The sequence below is a fragment of the Elaeis guineensis genome, chromosome 5, assembly GCF_000442705.2.
Source record: "Elaeis guineensis isolate ETL-2024a chromosome 5, EG11, whole genome shotgun sequence".
Taxonomy (NCBI): domain Eukaryota; kingdom Viridiplantae; phylum Streptophyta; class Magnoliopsida; order Arecales; family Arecaceae; genus Elaeis; species Elaeis guineensis.
The window spans coordinates 120,571,842-120,593,850 of NC_025997.2; the positions used below are offsets into that span (position 1 = coordinate 120,571,842).

The 22,009-nt window shown below is 37.9% G+C and overlaps 1 protein-coding gene and 1 long non-coding RNA gene across 8 annotated transcripts in view; both read left to right on the plus strand.

Moving 5' to 3' along the window:
• The first annotated feature begins 2,863 nt into the window (after positions 1-2,863).
• On the plus strand, positions 2,864-11,396 carry LOC140857858 (uncharacterized). Its single transcript, XR_012141255.1, has 2 exons — positions 2,864-3,310; positions 11,141-11,396. It is a non-coding gene; the product is annotated as an uncharacterized lncRNA (long non-coding RNA).
• Positions 11,397-16,759: 5,363 nt separating this feature from the next.
• LOC105046127 (uncharacterized) overlaps positions 16,760-22,009 on the plus strand; it is a 41,887-nt gene continuing 36,637 nt past the window's right edge. For 2 of the 7 annotated variants that reach the window (XM_029264705.2, XM_010924641.4), the window contains exons 1-2: positions 16,760-17,037; positions 21,423-21,491. The gene's annotated coding sequence lies outside the window, so the exon portion shown is untranslated. Of the gene's footprint in view, positions 17,038-17,114; positions 17,444-21,422; positions 21,501-22,009 lie in introns of all 7 variants that reach the window. The other 5 variants (XM_010924642.4, XM_010924639.4, XM_029264707.2 and 2 more) reach the window with 4 other exon arrangements.

Genomic DNA, 22,009 nt, shown 5'->3' on the forward strand with positions numbered 1-22,009 from the left:
GGCTCAGAATCAGTGAGTGCAGTTGCTGGGCAGCAGGTGGAGGATGATCTACTTGTGGTATCAGATGGTCACAGGCATTATATAAAGGAGTGGACACTAGACTCTGCGTGCTCACATCACTACACACCACACAGGTCTTGGTTTGTGACATACACGAAGACAGATGAGGGATCAGTGACTCTAGGCAACAATCATTCTTGCAAGGTGGCTGGGATAGGGACAGTCAGGGTGAGGATGTTTGATGGGATTGTGAGGACATTGATAAATGTAAAGCACATCCCGGAGCTGAAAAAGAATCTGATGTCACTTGGCTACTTGGAGCGCAGTGGATACAGCTTCAGCAGTAGGGCTAGAAGCGGAGTACTGAATATCTCCAATGGAGCTATGGTAGTGATGAGAGGCAGGAGGTTGGACAATAATCTCTATCACATGGAGGGATCTGTGGTGACCGGAGAGTCTGATGCAACAGCTGTAGCACAGGACCAACAGGGGGCTTACAGGATGTGGCACTACCGCCTAGGCCACATGGGTGACAAGGGACTGAGGGAGTTGAGCAGGAGAGGACTCATATCTGATCTGGAGGATGGTGCTACAGGGGAGATCTGTGAGCCTTGCCAGATGAAAAAGCAGAAGAGAGTTCAGTTCAACATCAGTACAGCCCGCAGTGCAGTCCCTCTGGAGTTAGTACACACATATGTGTGGGGATCAGTCCCAGTTTTAGCTAGGAATGGGGCCAGATACTTCATGACCCTGATTGATGATTTCTCAAGGAAACTCTGGATTTACTTCATGAGAAAGAAGTCAGAGGTCTTCACCAAGTTCAAGATCTGGAGAGCTGAGGTGGAGAAGGAGCAGGGGAGGAGCGTGAAGTGTCTGAGGTCAGACAATGACGGAGAGTACACCAGCAGAGAGTTTCAGGACTACTGTGAGGAGTGTGGGATTAGGAGATACTTCTCAATTAAGGGGACTCCACAGCAGAATGGGGTGGTCGAGAGGATGAACAGAACACTTCTGAAAAAGGCAAGATGCATGAGGCTGCAGGCAGGGCTTCCAAAGGAGTTCTGGATTGACACAGTAGACGCAGCGGGTTACTTGATCAATCGGTCACCTCACACTAGGTTGGATGGCAGGCTTCCAGAGGAGGTGTGGTCTGGGAGGACAGTTGGGCTGGGCCATCTACGGGTATTTGGATGCACGGCCTATGTGCACATTGGAGCTGGTGAGCGGAGCAAGCTAGACGCCAGATCACGCAAGGCAGTGTTTCTAGGCTATCCACGATGAGTCAAGGGATACAGGCTGTGGGATCCCTTGGAAAAGAAGGTCATCATTAGTCGGGATGTGACTTTTGATGAGGAGTCAGTCCTACAGAGGCGAGCAGGCATAGAGGAGCAGGAGGAGGTCCAGCAGGGCGCTACTGGACAGCTAACCTCTTTGATTTTGCCTCTTGCAGGTACTACTGGAGGACATGACATTCAGGTGGAGCACCTACCTAAGGTGTCTCCACAGGTGGAGAGGACTTGGATGGATGATCGAGGTGGAGAGGTCCAGCAGGAGCGAGCTGGACCGAGGACTGATATCGGTGTTGCCCTACACAAGCTCAAGAGGACCATCAAGCAACCGAACTGATATGGCTTCGAGGAGATGCTGTCATATGCCCTGGTGACAGCGAATGGAGATCCATATACATACCAGGAGGCTATTGAGAACCAGGACAGAGAGCGGTGGATCCAGGCGATGTCCGAGGAGATGCAGTCTCTCCATCAGAACTAGACATGACGATTGGTGCAGTTGCCACAGGGGAAGAGGCCCATTGGCTGCAAATGGGTTTACAGTCGCAAGGACAGAGTGGAGCTGGTTGAGGCCTTGGAATACCAAGATGGAGATTGTTATGATCCAAGTGGTGTACCCAAGGCCCAAGGGACCAAGGCTAAGGCCAAGGTCCATCATTCATGAGGGCTTCATGGAGGCTCTAGGGCTTGTTGGGCCCTAGGTTGAAAGGCTGTGGACTTTTCGGGTTTTTGAGGTCTAGGTTATGTGGGCCTCAAGGGACCAACTCTTTATGGGTCAGGTCTGGGCCCAGGATAGGTAAGATTAGGTCAAGTCATGGGTGTATATGGGCTTGGGTTAACCTAATCTCTCATAGAGTTGGTCAAGGGAGTTTTGGATTTGGGTCACTTGACCTGGTGTTTATATGTACATGTACTTGTATAGGTTTGATCAAGCCAAAGTAATAGACGACTCTTTTTCCCAAGTCTCTCTCTCTCTTCTCCCTTTCTCTCCAGCCATTCTCCATGCCCCAGGAGCAAGAAACCCTAGGATTTCTTGCCGTCAGGTCCATAAAAGGAAAGAAAAGCAAGGAGGCGCTAGCCCCTTCCCCCTTGCAGCCACCAGCCATTTTCTTCTCTCCCTCTCTTGTAGCCACCCAAGCATCAGGTCTAGGATATAAAATCTCTTGAGAAGAGGTTGATACAAGTCTCTCTCAGATCTGGAGTTGATCTGAGGTCATTTGAGGCGTGGGTGAGATCTCCATCAACAGATCTACAAGAAAGGCTGCAGCAGGACAGATCTACAAGGTCTGTCTCCATCTACCTTCTTCCCTATCTAAAATGCTCTGATTCAAGATCTACAAATTGGAAGACCTCGGTCTAGGCCTGATCTGATTGGGTACCAGATCTTGAATTTTTTAGAGGTGATTTCAGAGGCGTTCTTCATCTGGAACGAAAGGCTGATGAAGAAGACAGCAACCAGGCTGATTTCGTCAAGGGCCTTAGATCGAGTCCAGAAGTCTCCAGATCTGTTCGTTACTGGTTCTGCTGCACCCAAGGTCCGTGGGAGGAGCCAAGATCGTGCTCCAACATTGGATGCTGCTGATCACCACCGCACCTTTCATCAGACTTGTTAGTACTTGCCACTAAATCACTTCTTTTTACCTTGTAGAATTACTAGGTATTTGGTTAAATTTGCGAAATTGTGGTCGTAGGAATCGTACTTCTAGCTTCTGGATCGATAGTTAGGGTAGGGATGGTAGAACTTGTACTCTGGAGTGGTATGTGAGTTTAGGTATATGTTGATATGGATTCTGTAGTTGATAAGCTGATAGTGTGGTTTTGAAGATTTGGGTGGTTCTCTATGTTATCTTGCTCATTTGCTTTCTTTTCGGACTATAAGTTGGGGTTTATGGAGAATTGGAGTGCTTGTCTGCTTTGCTTCTATTAATATTTGTGAAAATTCCTAGGTGAAGGAGATTACTAACTTCTATTCAAGAGATGTGTCCCATTGGATGGCGGAAGCTCTGGTTGCAATTCAAGAGGTGATCCTCCCCTTTGTGTGATCTAGTAATGCTATAATGCAGTGTACTATAAAATCTTATAACATGTATGCATGTACATCTATGTGATACAAATATACTTCATTTCTATTTTATAAAACAAAAGTATGTTAGACATTTGAATAGCATCAAATACAATCCACCTTCAAAGTCTTTGATGCATTATACCATTCACCCGTCAAATTCTTGTAGGTCATTTTCTTGCATAATATCATTTAATATTTTAAACTTTTACAGACACTTAGGTGGTAGTCCACTTATGGTGTGTGAAAAACTAGCTGAACCATGAACCTGACCTAAGTACATCTTCTTGTTTGGGTTTGAATCACTTTTTCTAAAATCTAATTTGGCATCGATTTGGGAATCCCTCTCGCACCCACCCACACACACACAAAATCCACACCGAGCATTGGATCAAGAACCACACCCTAGACATCTCCCCCCATGCCCTCCCTCCCTCCATGGGGAAGAGATGACTCCATGTCATAAAAGAGGGCACTCTAGGGCATAGCTATAGGTTCCCCCTCTCCCTTCTCTCCTATCATCCCTAGGTCCCTATCTTTTACCCCACCAAGAAGGAGTTCATCTACAAGATCCATCTCCAGATTGAACCCTTTGGCATCTGTTACATCGTGCCCTACAAGTCCATCTCCAGATTGAACCCCCCCACCCCCACACGCGCCCCCCACCACCCCCACATGCAAAGCCCAGGATAATTGTAGGTAGTTTTAGTATGGCCAGTTCCTTGGAGGACCACCTTAGCAAGAAGAAGAAGCAAAAGGTCATGATTGAGGGTGATCATTTGGATCTTTGCCAGCTCTTCACTATTATGAAGTAGTATTGAGATTATGACAAGGTCTGCAAGAAGTGATGGGGAGCCTATGACAAGGTTTGCAAGGTCATCTAATTAAGAATCTCTTCTAAGCCTATGAACCCTAGGTCTTCATCTAGTTTTCTTTCTCATGGTTGGTTGGTGATCTTCTTCATCTTCTTGGTGGGTAACGGCCATGAAGTTGCACTTCTTTCTCTCATTTTTTTTTCTTCACACTGTATTTTGTTCTTTTTCTTAGTAATTTAATAGAAACCTACAAAGCCCATTTAGCCTAACCCATTTGGTAGAAGCCCATTTAGCCTAGCAACATGATGAATTGAATCGAATTTTACAGGTTGGTTTGTACCAAGTTTCACATATGGTTGTTTCGGTTTCTTTTTGATTTTAGAAAACTAATTCAAGTTAGTTTGGTTTCAAGAATTACCCTAAATCAACTCGACCTTAATATGCATATTCCTAATAAAATTTACATGCATATGAAAAGTCCATGCTTGGCTATGCTAATCAAATCAAAGCATTATAGCTTAACTAAACTGACACATTTTTAATATAAAAAACTAGTTATTGTTGTCCAATTCACAAATGGTATTTACCATGTTTAGGGTTTTATTTTCTTACTCTTTACAACAATTTCGATAATTAAACAATTTCAAAACCAAGCTGAGTGCATTTGACCAAGTTCGTTCCAAACACTTCCATTTCTATTTGTTCTTTTGCTTCGACTGTTTAGAGGGAGACTAGCATGCCAAAAAAATTTGTTGGCGAGCGAAGAGTGGTGACAAGTCTGATGGCTAGGCCAAGTAGATGGATGAGTGTGCCACGAGCATTGCATTAGTAGAAAAGAGGATAATCGAATGGAAAATGATTTGGATAGTGTAGGTCCAACTGCCTTGATATTCAAGGATTTTCACTATCATCATATTGCCTGTTTGAAGGTAGATAAATAGAGTTGATATGGTTTAGTCGGAGCTATGGTTGAAGAATTACATTACTCCTAAGATAGAGTCTTACTGGTAGTTTAAACGTAAGATAAAGTAAAGATAATGAGAATAAATTAAAAATAAATTGGCTTGATTGCTGTATCAAAGGATTGTTCTTTTAGCATTGTAATATTTTTATAAAATGATCCTTATTAACCATCTTGACACCTATCCTTGCCATTGCATACCACATGGGCACTACTGCCCAGAGTAGTAGGTAATGCTACCACTCCACTCATATCCGAGGTAGTGGTAAGATGAGTGCCATTAATTAGCAATATTTTTAAATCGACCTGGACCAACTGACTGGTTAAATCGAAATTTAGTCACTTATTTTGTCTATTTCAAATGATATTTTAAAAATAGTCGAAACTCGATCAATTAGATCGATTGTCGGTTTGGTTCTCACATTTTTTTTTGAGCTTACAAGTTCTTGCAGGACCACTCCGCTTGCCTCTCATGTCATATCCCTCTCTTCATCCCTTGTGATGCCTCCTTTATGGACATCGTCTCCAAGGTTGCCATAGTCGTCAAGATGGCTACCTTCAACAATACCACCATCATCCATTGCAACACCTCCCCTGCCCATCAGACTGTCATTGTCCACTTTATCAAGTCCTATTACATCTTCTTCATCATCGATCTTGCATTCCTCTCTCACTCTAACGCATCGCATACCTCACCGATTTCAACTCTGCCCGCTATGGATTGGTCACTAAGTCTGACACCACAAAGTCGAGAGTTTCTCATTTGAAAATCACTAGAGTCCTAATTTTTATCCCCTTCCACTCTCCTCTTGATCGAGTTGTAATAAATTGCTCCATCCATCTCCCTCAAATTCAGTGAGTGCAAGGTGTCCTTTGACTTCCTTGTCGATGATAACTCTGATGATGATGATGGTAGCCTCTTCTTCTGATTGACCCTTGATTTTGTCCTCTTGAATGGCAATGAAGATGGCTGCTTAACTCATTGGAAGCAGAAATCCATGGCATCCAAGAAAAAGTTGGTCAGAGCTAGGCATTTTGGTAGGATTGGACCATCAGAAGCTGTCTTTGGTCAAGAATGATCACTATGAGGATGGGATGGGATTTGGCATCTTTGAGAGTAGATTGGTGGAGTTTGTGTGTGAGACCATGGTGGTGGAGTTAGTGCCGGAGCCACAGGGCTCCAAAGTGAGGTATGTTTAAGGCAGAGGACTATGAATGGAAGTGTTAAAAATGTGCTTGGTGAGGAGGAGACTAGCATTAGGAAGAGTTTGGCAGGACAATGAGGATCAAAATCTAAAGGAAAGTTCATTAGGGAGAGTTCTTATATTAGACTAGAGGTTTCACTGTTTGAGTCGGGAATCAGATAACTTGCTGTTTCACTGTTCGATTTGGTCTAAAAACTTTGTTAATTAATTCTACCATTTGTTAGTGTGCCATATATCTCACTGTTTTCTTACATGGTAGGTTATGTCACCACTCTTCTCGCTTTTTGGATAGTTTGGTTATTCCTCTGACATCATGGATATGGCAACCACCATCTTCAGACTTTGCTCTATGGAATTTTTTATCCTATGACAATAGCCCTTGCTCCCTTTAATCTATACCATAATCACTCGGCCTATAACCTTGGTGTTTTAGTTTATAACCTTGGTGTTTTAGCTTGTAATCTTGATCTATATAATCTACTTGAAGACCTATTACTCGATCTATTTTGGAGGATCTTATAGGGTTTATTATTTGATTGGCTTCTGAAATATCGTTGTCGGTCTGGATATGGTGTAAACAATGCTCTCCCAATCTCATTAGTCCACAATCAGAAAGGATGATGGAACGTATCTGACACCACATCCATCAACCTCTTAAATGTCATTCAATTTGGCCGATTTGAAGAAAAGGTCAATACAGATCTGTCAAACTTGATCAACAAGTAGAAATCATAGAAGATTTGGAGGAGGTAAGACCCACCATCATATTTGCTTATCAGCATAGATACTTGATATATGTATCAATTCACACAGTCTTGAAGACTTTCATTGAGAAAGTTGCCCCATAGCATAGAAATTTACCGTGCATGGTTGTTGATGAAGAGTATGTGGTGGTACTCCTTGCGATGGTTGCCATCAAGCTATTAAGATAGAGATAGGTTTCACAGTAGGCTGGTTGAATTGGTGCCCATCATCTGTTGCCTTTTGGGGACAATCTTCCCTAATAGTGGAGATTTGTTGTTGACTTGTTGGTGTGATTCCATCGATATTTCTTTCAATTAGGGGTAGTAATTGGGTCAGGTCGGGTTGGATATGGGTCGAATCAATATGGGTCAGATCAAAAAATTATCAATACAAATTTATTTTATTTATTAATTAGGTCAAAAATTCAAATATGAATCCAACCTGTTTATTAAACAGGTAATCCAATCCAATCTGTTTAATCTATCTATTAAACAGGTCAAATTAGGTTAAATAAGTTAAACAAATCGGGTTAAATGGATCAGAAACAGATGAAGTAAGTTTTAAACAGATTAAATAGGTCTTAAATGGGTTAAACAAGTTAAACAGATCGGATTAAATAAATCAGAAACAGGTTAAACATGTTTTAAACAAGTTAGATAGGTTAAATAGGTTATCTAACTCAATCCGACCTGAATATTAAATGGATTAAATAGGTCAGATATCTAAAACTCAAATCCGATCTAAATATTAAATAGGTTAAATAGGTCGATCTATTTATAACCTAAATCCATTTAATCTAAACCCAAATCTATTTATGGCAAGTCGAACATGGGTCGGGTTAGTGGGTCGAATCATATTTTGTTGGCCCTACTTTCAACATCCATGCATGGATTAAGATGGCTGAAGCCTACCTTTCAACATATATCTATTGCCACCGCTCTTCATTTCTTGGATAGTTTGACTATTCTCACGTCATAGATATGGGAACCACCATCCTTGGACTCTACTCCACTAGAGTTTTTATCCTAAGCTGATAGCTTTCATTGCCTTTGGTCAATACCACAATCACTTAGCCTATACCTTGGTATTTTGGCCTGTACCCTTAGTCTGCACAACCTACTTGAAGACTCTCTACTTGGTCTGTTTTGGAGGGTCTGCCAAGGCTTGTTGTTTGATTGGCCTTTGGAACACCATTGTAGGTTTGCATGTGGTGGAAACAACTTCACATGATTTTATGTACATAATTACAAAATATCATTAGCCGCCTAATTGGCTATGCTTTGTTTGAGTTCAAACATTCTTAAAGTATAAAATATAGTAGCTCATGAAGTTTTGCTGTATACGCATCACACAGTTGTGGAAAGGAGCCTACCGACATGTGTTGATAACTTTTATACTAATTATCAAGCAAAAATATAGGATATAATTTATTTCCTTTTTACTAATAATTGATCGCCTAACGATTTAAACATGAATGTAAATTTGAGATACTTTTGCCTTTATCATGTTGGAGTCAAATAAGTAAGGTTTGGGTGCAGAAGAATGTCTCAGCAATCTTATATTGAAAAAGTTTTCTACTCTTACATATAATTTTGAAAGTTTTTATTGATAATTCAAAGTAATTTGGGAAAGCTTTTTTTTTTTAAAAGCTTATACAATGAGCACAATTTTTGTAATTCCATGTTGTCCATTTTATATGGGATATTTCAAATCTAGAAGATTATTCTTTGTTAATAGGCAGTCTTGCACGAATGCTCGGACAAGATCCCATTAAATCATGTTAATATGAAGGATCTGAATTCAACATTTGAGAAAGATCTTACTTTAGCTGCATTGGATTTGTTCTCTGCACACCCGCAACGATAATTCTCTGTCTGTTGCACTGATTCCTTACCAATAAACTAAGGGTATGTTTGGTTATACTTTTGATTTTTGATTTTTAAAAAATATTTTTTATATTTTTTGATTTTTACTATTGAGTAAAAGCAAAAAGTATATTTGGTAACTACGTTGCTGTAAAGCAAAAAGCAACGTTTGAGGATTGGCAAGTGAAGAGCTCGATGAAAAAAAAAAGATTCAGGAAGGGAGGGAGAAGGAGATTGGAAGGTGAAGAGCTCGACGAGATAGAAGAGTTCGGGATTTTTACTTTTTGATTTAGCATTTTAAATGTGGAGAAGAAAAAAAGCAGAAAAGTAAATTTTGGAAAGCAAAAAATTTTTACTTTATATATAAAGTAATTATTTTGATTATTTTGATTTTTGCTTTTTGCTTTTCATGGTGTTACCAAATATTGCTTTTTGATTTTTATTTTTTAAAAATTAAAAAACAAAAAAAAAAAATTTAATGGCTAATCAAACGCACCCTAAATGGATGACCGTCTCTTTGCAAAGGATTAATTTGGTGTGCTTATGAATAAGAGTAACCTATCAAAAATCTTGTTCTATTAAAAGATGGAAGGGGTGCTTTTGAGGACCATGGTAAATTTAATGGTCATAAACATTAACTGAAGTGAGTGGTTTGTTGAACATGACAAGGTTGTGTTTCTGCAAGTGAAGGTTTTTCTAGTAGTCATGCTTCTGGATGAATATATGTCCCCATAGAAATTTCTAGTTGGGGCTTTCTTTGTTAAGAAATACATCCATGTTGATGGACTGGTTTTGTAATGAAGATGCATTCTAGGGTAAGTTGGTTGTCTCCAAATTAGTTGAACTGATACAAGTGGGCTGATGTAGGAACCCATTTTAGGGTTGATTCTGTGGTTGAATACAGCTTGACAATGAACACATTGATTCAAAAGAAAACAAGGGCCTTCAACTTTTTGAAGAATAAAGCAAACTCTTTGAGAGAAGCAGAAAGCTCATTATTGAAAAAGGGGAAGACAATTACAACAATTTAGGCAAAAGTTATTACATCGAGGACTACAAAGTGAAGACTGAATCTCATATGACTGGATGCAGATCGATTGGAAGAAGGCTAAAATTGCCTTGACATCATCACGACAACCCTTTTGTGAGCTAAACATGGTGTTGCATCTCTAAATAGATGCATCCGTCCTGGCAACGTAACCAACAAGCCTTGTCCCATCTACATGGGTTTGGCTTTATTGATCAAGGTATGATATGCTGAAAGTTGGAGGCTTTTTTTTTTTAACAACTTTCAGAAGTCTATTTTGAGGACAATAACTATTTTCTTGCAGCCCAAATATTACCATGTGTTTGGGAGGAAGTCTTTCATCAGGCTAGTCGTGTTGCGAGTTGCCTCAAAATTTGTATTTAGGACTTGATAATTTAGTCAAAACTAAAATTATTCATTGGAAGATATTTATATCTCTGTTACATCTATTGTTTTCTGCCTGCAGATTGTGCTTTACCATCTTCTTCTTGAGCCTAATCCAGCAATTATGATAAATTCAGTTCTTTCTCATCTTGTGCCATCTATGTCATGTATATAATGCTTGAGGTGCTTTGGGACATCCCGCTTTTATGGTCCCCATATGCTTCCCTCTCTATAATGCATTAACTTTTAGCATCTCTTTGTGTCGTTGTATTGCCTCCAATCCTCCATATTTGGCTACATAACATCACCAAACTTTGTTATCACCATCAGCTTTTTAGTATCCTTCTTCACAATTCTCTCCATCGCCATAAAAAAAGTAATGAGACATAGTGCCCAACGATAAAAATGTGATTGAGAGCCTTAAAATCCCAACTTGGCTAGGGGATGCTTTCTGTGCATGCTGCACTGTTGATGATGTTCTTGCTTTTATTTTTTTAAACCAATACAAGTTGAAGTTTAAGCCCAGTTTTGGATGTCTATATGAATTACGGTCAAGAGGTTAAATTAAATTCAAATCCATAATCATTATCAGTTATCAGCTTGATTTTAAGTTTAACGGAGAGAATTCTAAGAGATTATAGCTGTGCATAGCACAACTACGAATTCGACTTCAAATTCGAGTTCTATAAAGCTTTGCTATCACATGGCATATGTTGTAAATTAACATTCAATTTTCTCTACTTGCTTGGCATACCCCTTTGTTTAAAATATGATGTGTTTTGATACAGTGCAAAAGGATATACAGCTGGCAAGGCGAATTGGTGGGAAAAGGCACTGGTGAGATGAGACAAGTTAAAACATACTCTCCATAGGATTGATGGATTGTTGTACTATTAGCCATTGTCTTTTTCTGATATCTAACTTTTTAAGTCATGTATCATTCTACCCACCTCTGCAAATTTGGAGTTCCAAGCCAACCTAGCAACTTGATGTGCTGAAAAATTAATTTGTAATGCAGAAAATATTATTTTACTTGCCTGGCAACCTTGGACTTTCTTTGATGTCATTGAGAGCTTATAAGTTTGCTAACCATTATTACCGAATGGCGATTGCTCGATATTCGTTGAAGCTATAGTATTTTTTCATGCACCAGTGTTTTAGAAATATGACATTTCTAAAGGTTATGCTGTGAATTGTTATTAGGTCTTTATTGGTATCTATTTGTTATATATAGTATGCTTTACGATGTGCCAAGTACCCCCACCATATTGGCTGCAGATTTATTAAAATTAAGCAATTTGTGGGCCTTTTTATATGGCTGCCCTTGAAATGCAAATAATTGTGTTTCAAGACTGCACAACTTGTTTTCCATCTATATGGATTTGCTCTAATGGTTAGCATTAGCTGAATACTTTTGTGTGATGCATTCTGAGTAGCTTTCATTGCCGCTTATTGATCTAGCTAAGAATTATCGAGCATCTCTTAAGGTCTCTTCAAACAATGGATTGTCAAAGCAAAATGTGAAAGAATTCTAACCCTTCTATTGCATGTATATGATGCAATGGAAGTCTTAGCAAATAAGGTGGTATGGTCCTCTACTTTCGTCGAACCTCTACTATACCAGAAGTTAGCGATCCATGTTATAGGGCTCAAATCGGCTACCAACTCCATTGCTTCGCTAACGTGATAAAGGCAAGAACTATTTCTGATTACATTTAGTGGGCGATGATCAAATATTTTTAAATCCTGAGTCAATTTAGATGAGTCTCGCTGAAAGCCAATGTTGCAAGCATTAAGGATACATTGTCTCAAGCATTTGCAATTTTTTAAAGAATTTTACAATTTTGGATGTGCAAATGCTGTATGCAAGCATCAATCTTAAAATACAATTTAAATTGCTCATGCCTGGGATCTAGATTTTTTTTTTCACATGATAAATGAATTAGTATGGTTTCCCCATCAAATAGAGTTCGGCTTGAGACTTGAGTAAACTTTTTATCACGTAGAATTACTGCTCAACTTTTGACCCATTCAAATCACATAGAATTTAGGTTGCATTTGGTATATCGCTGGGCAATCTTAAAAGGTAATCTAGATTATCTGCAGGATAAATTGTCATTATTGAATTGTTAGTAATATTGATTACTATATTTGGTACATATAAGTAATATTACAGTAAAATTATTAAAAATCTTGATTGATATGTTTGGTATGACAATCAGATTACTAGTAATATAATATCAAATTTTCAAAATATCCTTAAATCAAATTATTGGTTTAGCATTTTAATATATATTTTGTAGAATCAGTGATCCAAATCCTTAACCAGATCAATCTAAGTAACATATATTAAAAAATTAATTTTTTTGATATATTAAAATTTAAAAATAATTAAGCTATTTATTTTTTTAATGATAAAAATTATTTATTATTGAAATAGGTGATTCGGTTGCTATTATTATTATTATAAAAAAATCTAAAAGAATTTTTTTATTATTTTTAATACTTATTATTATTTTTACTACTTTTATTTTTATTTTTTTATTTGTTTCCTCTTTCTTCTCCTTCCCCCGCATGCCACACCCCGATCTCCCCTCCCCCCACCCCCGACTGCTCCGCGCATCCTACCCCGCGCAGCATCTCGCTCGTCGGGCCTTCGGCACCACCCTCGGCCATCCGCACCTTCTCCCACCCTCCCACACCACTCCCTGGCCCCCCGACGAACCTGCACCCCGTGCCCCTCACGATTGCCTCCATTGCCGTCCTCACCCATCCGCGCCACCCCCCTCACCCACCCCATCGATCCCTCGCAGCCCACCCCCCATGGCCCCCTGTACCCCAACCCCTGGATTTGATCACCTTCAACTCTGTCCTTGCCGAAGTCTCATCCGCCACTCGTAAGAGCAGGGCATCCTCGGGCTCGGACCCCATTGCTGTCTCATTTAGCTTCGCCGCTCGCCGGTACGAGCATCCCTGGCTCAGGGTGGTTTGTCAGGTCGAGCACCACCGGTCGGTGCTCACGGAGACAACCCATCCTTCACGAGAAGAAAAGTGTGAAAAGGATGATTTACACGATAATTTTTTGATGATATTTTTATTCAAAAAAATTATTACAACATTACCAAATATATAGTAATGTAGATAGTCACCTCTCTTTAAGGCAATCCAGATTACTTCTTGGGAGGCAATCTAGATTGCCACTTAAAAAACATATCAAATGCAGTAATATGGTGGGCTCATGTTAAATTGCTGGCAATCTGGATAGATTGCTAGCTACCAAATGCAACCTTAAGTCTACCTTGTCTACTGACATCCTACTAGTTGTGCATATGAGCTGCACGAGGTATGTTTTAGAGGCAGTTGATGGATGGTTAAGATGCCATCAACTAACAGAGATTTTTTCTTTTGATGCAAATACACGCATTGTTGGATCCTTGCTTAAATACCCGTCGAACTCTCACACATCCTTTTTGTTTCCCCTCAATTTTATGCTATATTTGATTGGGGTCATGAGAGAGTGGATGGATGGAATTGGAAGGATGGATGATCTCTATTCATCATTTGGTTTAAAAAATTACAGAAAGAATAGATGAAAAAGATGGATTGTCTATCCACCTTGGCCCATCATTTTGCATCTTTCCAAATTAGGAGGATGAAGGAAGGATTAGGGCTGAGCATGGGTCAGATTCGATCGGATTGAGAGAAAAATTTCATCCGATCAAACCCAATCGGATTGAAGAAAATTCAATCCACTATCAATTGTTAATCATGTATAAACCATTTGAAATCAAATGAATGGTTTGTAGCGGGTTCGGATGGATTGTATTGGTTTGGACTTCAATATTGATCCAACATTGATTTTAAGTCCAATATTGACCCACTTAAGCTTATTTATATATTTTTTTTATCAATTTAATATAAAAAAGGTCTAAACCTTATAAGTTACAAATTTTGGACTTATTTTTGAACTTGTACAAAATACAATAGAAAAAGAAAAGATTTACTTATCCGAAAGCAACACATTTGAATGTTTTTACTTTAGAATTATCTCAAATTGATGTTCTTCCATTAATAATTCAATATTAATATTTTCATGAATCTAAATGGATGATGGGATGGTTTTTAAAATGAAGCATTAAAGTTTAAATGATATTATCACAAAATGAAAGTGAGTTTGTGAAATACTACATCGATTATGTTCGATTTTAAACGGATTAAAAGTGTAAGAACTAAATCCAATCATAAATAACCAATTTTTTACAAACTCCAATCCAGTTCCATCCGATTTATATATTTCAACTGATCGAAACTGATGTTTATTGGTTCGGATTGGGTGGATTTCTTCGGGTGTCGATTATTTGCTCAGTCCTAGGAAGGTTGGATGAAGCATTGACTGATGAACTTTAACATTGACAAAATTATTTCTCATTTTTTTGATAAAAATATAATATTTTTTTATTAATATTATTTATGTATATTTTTATTTATACTATTAATCATATACTATTAAATTTTATTAGTCATTATTTTAATTTTAATATATAATTTTTTATTATTATAATTAAATAATTAGATTATCTTCTATTTCTCTATTTATATTTATTAGTTTTAATTAACTATTTGTATAATATTAATTAACTTTTTAAACTAAATTATAAATTAGTTAGTTATTTGTATAATTAATTTATGAAATCATGTATTAAATTAAATATTTATTTAATTTTTAGTATAATTATAGATTATAAAGATTATAAGTTTATAGATTATTTAGTTTTTTATTACAAATAATTATTATAAATTGATAATAATAATAATAATATTTTTATTAAAGGATAGCTTAGTAAAATATTATAAAATTATTATCCATCTTTCTTCTCATTCTTGCTATATCAAACAGAGGAGGAAATTATTTTCATCTATCCTTTCATGTTTCACCAAACATATAAGAGGATAAATAGAGAATTCATCTATATTTTTCTCCATCCATCATTCGTTCAATCCATCCCTCGTACCAAACAAATGGTTATTCTCTTCAAATTCTATTTGATCTCTATAGTAAAGGTGGGGCCCTTCGCACAAACGAAAAAAATCCAGCCACAGAGGCCGTCCAATAAAAGAAAAAACATTCACAACATGCTTTGGCATTTATGACATATCCACTGCTTTAAAATTCTTGGGATGTCGAGCTATGTTTCAACGTCCATGCTCGTTTGGATTTTGGCATCAACTATGATGATTTTGCAAATAATCAATACAATGATTTGTTGATCACCTAGCATAATATATAATACTATTGGTTTTTTTGAAGTTTAAATCATATAGCTAGTACCATAATTGATACATGTAGCCTTCCAAACTCAATATACAATTTTAGGAAAAATTATAATTATTATATAATCCACCTTTTTATTATTAGTCATGCTGATTCTATTTTCATTGCATTTAATTGATCCTTAGCTTTATCTATTTAATACTTCGATTCATAAATCCTTTAAGTTAGACCACCATTGAACTAAATAAGCCATAGCTCAGTTTTATAATAAATTACAAAAGTTCCATTATAATAATTTTTATCTTATTAAGTTATTATAATTAGTTTTTGCCTATGCACAATACATTCTATATGTTTTTCCTTTGATAAAAAAAAATTACATCAATTCAACCTTATCATCATTATAAGAGAAGGCCTTTGTGGAGTTGATGATGAAAGAAGATTTAGTCAAAACAAAGCTCACTATTTACCTCATGTCAAGTTAAGTTTATGAAGAACAAACTAGCAACATAATTTGACAAAAATGGTCAATATTTATTAAATAGCAATCCATATATAACTGATAAGAAATATCTAAAATGTTTCATTGTTGAGAGAAACACAACGAAAACATTCTTAAAAGAACCCAACAAATCATACACATTAAGTGTTTATACATTGGATGAAATGCATGTATAGTGATGGAGATGAATTAGTTCTACTCAAAAAGCAATTGCCATACACAAACAATCAGTACATCTTTGTGGCCATGCAGAGGTTCATTTGTTCTTGCACATTGCATATTGCATTAACATCTATAGTAAATACTTGCATATAAGTATATAATTACTACAATTGCATAGCTAATTGTCCCCACATGATGGTATTTCCATTGCTAAAAATCGATGAGACTGAGACATGGTAACCAATGAGACACAAATTGCAATGGCACAGTCCCACAAAACCCCTGTACAACAAAGTAACCAGTGCTAGCTAATGGCAGATAGGGAAGCCATGGTAAAGGCTAGAAATTGGAACCCCAGCTCCTTTTTACTCTCGAACCGGGTTTGTTTGGTTTGAGTGAACCGGTCGTCTTGAACCGGATCTCTCCAAGTCCAAGGTAATGCAGATTTTATGAGACGCTGGGCATTAACCCGACGCCACAGCGGAGCTCAGCCAACAGGGTTCTTTGGGTGGCGTCCTAAAACCCATCTCTTCCTCGCCTTCTTCTCCTCTCCTCCTCTAGAGCGAGCAAGCGATACAGGGGAGGGAACCCTATCCCTTCTTCTTGCGCACCGGAGAGATTCTTGTAGGCGCTGGCTCGTAGATCGGATCGCAGAAGGCTTTAGAGTGGAGCTTTGGAACGGCTGAATCTTTCGATTACGTCTGTTCTTCTTCTCGTTCTGCCCTGAATAAATTCCTGCAAGAGGATCGGTATTAATTCTTCCCTCCCTTTTTCTCGGTCTCCTGTCGCTAAGGGTAGGATTTTTGTTAGCTGTTTCTTTTTGCAGATCAGGACCCATTATCTTGAATTCTTGGAGTTTATTGTTTTTTCTTTAGAAGCAAGATTTACCAGTTGTTTTGCTTGGGAGCAGAAGGAAGTGAAAGGGGCCATTTTTTTTTTCCTGTGATCAACTGTTTCAAGAAGTGGAGGGGGATAGTTCGTAGCGTTATATGGCATTCTGGACTCGATATGGAAGTATTTAGTTTGGTTTGTGAGGAATCTTGGTGCCTTGATTGAGAAATAAATCATGGATATGGGTTTCTCGCTGCGTTGTGTCAGGAACATTGGAGGGTATTGGTGTAACCTCTTTCTGGCTACTTGGCTCTGAGTAAAAAGGCATCTCCTTTTGCTGTTTCTGTTTTTGATCTCATTGTTTGTCTGTTTCTGATCTCATTGTTTGTCTGTTTCTGAGTGGATCTGGTTTATAGGGACTAACGATTGCAGTCCACATTGGCTGCTTTTCCCCCCAATTACTGATGATGTTTTCTTTGCTGTTGCTGCATGATTTTTATGACACAGAAACCTCTGAGAGGAAATTTTTTATGTCCCAAGAGTAAATTAATGATCTTCAACTTCCAGTGCCTTCACTAGATGTCTGATGAACAGGGAATTTCCACATGTGATGTGGTTTGCAACCCACTTTGATATGACATTTTTTTGAAATATAAAAGTCTGTAAGTTATAGGAAAGTAGAGATATGGGTCTAGATATTGTCTTCCAGTCCCCTGCAGCTGAGAGAGAGGTGGGGTTGGTGTGAGCACCCTTCCCCCTTCTTTTCTAGGGGTGAAGATGGGGCTGTTTCGATGCTATTTTATTAATGGACAAATGGGTGATGATGTGTTCCCTTTCTTTCTTTCTTTCTTGTTTCCCCCCTCTTTGATTGGGAAAAGGGAAAATAAATCGAGGGACAAAGAAGGGGATAAATCCTTATCGACTTATTAGTTTTATAGTTTGATTTAGAGTTTTAGTTTTGCTTGCTTGTGATCTTTAGGGAGATCATTGCATATGATAATTGTTAAAGTAGGTCAAACTTGGACTGCATGTGTATTGCTATATGAGGACAATTATGATATCTCATACTAGTTTTTCATACTGATAGGAAGATTTTTGGAAACTTGAGTTAGAAATACTAGCCTATTCCAACAACTGTAAGTGGACCATGTGGATTAATAGAAGTATTGTTGATAAGGAAGGGGAAGTGGGATCTTGTCTATTTTTCCATTGGGTGGGATGTTTTGTAAGAAATAATGGTTATAAAAAGTTAAAGAGTTAGATTGTGGGCTGTTGACAAAGAGGAGGAAGGTGGGACTTTTCTACTTTTCCATTTGGTGGGATGTTTTATCGGGGACCAATGGTTTTAAAAAGTTGAGTTAGATTGTGGATAGAGTTATCTGGTGACCATGTGGGTGGCTAATTGATGGCTTTATTTTCATCTTTCCTTGTTGCAATTTTGAGCTTGAATTGGATTTTGAGCATTCTTTTCTTTTGTTGTTTGATATTTTGGAGTCATCTTTCCTCTAATTACTTCTTCACATTAGGTCAACCATAATGGGTTTTATTATGTTCATGATCACAAAATTATTATCTTTATAGCTATCCTCAAAGAAAAGTTCAGATTGAAAGTCCCACTATGTACTTCTAATTTTTTGAAGCATAAGGATCTATTTAGCCACATAGGTGAAAATGCAAATATGAATATTTTTCACAGAGTCTAAGTAAAAACTTGTTAAAAGTTGAGAATCTTGACCATAAATTGAAAATGCTACCCTTTTGTGGGAATAAAATGTTCAGAAGAGATAGATGGGAGATGACTTTGCTGATCATTTCTCCTCTTGAATAAGGAATTGCTCTCTCAAGGGGGATGGCTTTCAATTCATGTAGTAGTTTTGCTAGCTATATTTTAGCTTTGATGGATTTGTTGGACCTTAGAATGAGGAAGCGCTTAGGAAGTGGGTGCAGGTTTCAATGGAGATTCTGAAATGGGTGTATTACCTTGGGTGTAAGCTTCTTGCTACTAATGGTAGAATATGATTATATCAGCTGATTTTGTTGAGCATGCATGCCAGGAAGCAATTGTTTTTGGTGGTGGCTTAGACTTCATTTTTAGGTGTTTCAACTAGCTGCTAGGTGCTTGGGTTATTGTCATTGTGATATGAAGTTGGAATTTACAATCGACTCTTCAACATTTGCATCTAAAGCTTGGTTTGGGGCATGGTGGATGGCCATTCACCAATCCTGCATATGAGTAGTAGTTGGTCAAGTATATTTGCTTGAGATTTGGTCAAGGAGTAATGCATTGTCTTGGTTTACTGAGACATCTCACCTAGGTGCCATTTAGATGAGATACCAATAATTCTATAATTTCTATTTAAAAATGAAGTTTAGGCGAGAATGCAGTGCAAAATGATTAAAGAGAAGGAAAAACGACAAAAAGATTCTTCCTCAACTCCTATGGTCCAAAACTCCAAATTAATCAATGGGTTAGTGAGAGCAAAATTGAATAGCTAGATTTGGTTTAACAAATGCTTGAGAGTTTGTAGATGACTCGGGGATCTTCGATGTTTAATTCTAAGGTGCCTATCACTTTCCATGTGTAATACCCTGTTCCCCTAAACCCAGCTCAAAGGCCCATTAAAAGCCCAAAACAAAAAAAAAAAAGAAAATTGAAGAAGACTCCCGTAGGGAATCTCCTTCTTCCTCCCGATCGGCTCCTAATCGGAGTCGAAAATGCTATCAGGGAGGAGTTAAACTCCTCTCTTCGGCTCTATTTAAGGGGGAGACTCCTTCCTTCTTCCCACCAAGGAATCCGGAGCGAAACGGCGAGGATCGCCGGAATTTGCTCGCGGAAGCCGTCACCGTGCTCGCCTCAATTTCTCGTCGGAGACGTCACCGGAGCTCGAGGTAAGCCCTGATTTCTCTCCCTCACTCCAACCTTTTCCTTCCCGTGCCAGTGTGCATGATCGTCGGTGACCGGAGTCGTCGGATTTTGTTGGGAAAAAAGTCCCCTGTTCCGCCCCTCTTTTCTTGGCTTTCCGGCACCGGTGGTCACCGCTGACCACCGGTTTGGTCCCTTCGGGCCATGGGATCATCATCTCCTTGCCGTCGGCCACCGCCGTGTCGGCTGCGGCTCCTGATCGACCGACCAAAGGGGGACCACACGGTCCCCTGTTTTTGCCCAAGTGAGCCACGGGAAGGAAGAAAAGAAAAAGAAAAAGAAAAAGAAAAGAAAAAGAAAAAAGAAAAGAAAAAGAAAAGAAGAAGAAGAAGAGAGAGGATTTTCTCTCTCCTCTCTCTCTCCCTCTTTTCCTCTTTCTCTTCTCTTCCTCCCTCTTTTTCTCTCTTCTCACTCCACTTTCTCTCTCTAAAATTTTCTCTCTCCTCCTTTCTCTCTCTAAGAAGACCTATGGACCCCATATCAAGCCATTTTTTCTCCTTCTAGGGATCTATGACCCCGAATCGATTTAGTGCCTGGGGGGTTTATCTGACTGGTCATTCAGTTAATCACTTTCTATTATTATTTAATTTTCTTGAATATATGGAATGAAAAATTGATCCTGATTTAATATTTTAAATAGGATTATCTGATTCATTTAAGAAAGACTAAAGATCTAGGATGATTGAGGTAAGTAGATCTTATGCTTTTTATTTATTTTTTAAATGATCATGTTTCTATGCAAAGAATTATTATTGATGAAATCGTATTTTTCATAAATTAAGGATTAGCATAAGTGAAGTCAAAAATCATATTTTATTATGAGCATTGATTTCATGAATGCATTTTATGAAAATAACATGATTATGAAGCATGAATTTCATTATTTTTTTCATCTATGTATATGTATGTTTTAAGAAAAAGATATAAGAATTTCAAAGGCTCTCATATAGCTATGAATGAATCTTTTCGGGAAGGTCGACATTCGGAGCTAGCATCCACATGAAACATGGTCCCGCCAACGGGTATAAAGTTGGCATACGAAACAAGAACTCTGTCGATTAAGAAATATGGTCCTGTCATGGGTATAATAGTGACCTTAGCACGAATATCTGGGAGCAATGTTTTGAAACTTGATATGAATACATGACAAGAATGATTTATGATTCATGATTGTGAAATATACATGATTTTATGCATGCATGATTGGTTTATGACTTGTTTTATTATATGCTCTATGAAATATTTTAATTTGTATTATCTGTTATTTTTTAAATATTGCATTATTATGAAAAATTTATGCTTGATCCGATAAGGAAGCACAAGTTCTACTTACTGGACTAGTGTAGCTCATATTCTTTTTATTTTTCTTTTCTTATACAGAGATATAGGGTTAGGACCGATGAAGGAAATCCAGGCTTTGAAGATCTGCGTAGCAAGCTTGGAAATTTGGTAGCGGAAGTTAGTTTATTTTATGATCACGGATTTGTAGTTAATGATGAATTTTGAGATATGAATTTGTATTTGCTTTCGGATTTAAATGCTCTGAACCAATATTGGTTTAATTATCTGATGAATAAAGGAATTGAATCTTTTTATTTGATAGATTTTAGATGATTATGATAGATTGGCTTCGTGTTATCGTGGACTCTATCCCTCGGTAGCATGGCCGTGTTATGTCCCGGATTTGGGGCATGACACCATGATTCTGCTTTAAGGTCCTTCGTGGTCATAGTCATAGTAGTCTATAGATTTCTTTAGTGTCTTGAATTGGTTCTAACATCATAGCCAATTATATACTCTCCATCACTTTCAGTTGATAAAGTTTTAACTTGCCCTTTCGGAATAGAGTGAGAGGAATTAACAATGCTAACCAAAGTGGAACATCTAGAAGAAATGGTCTAGGTTGATTTAATGCCCAGGAAAAATGGTTCTTTCATAAATAGAAGTGAATTAACTCAACTCATGAA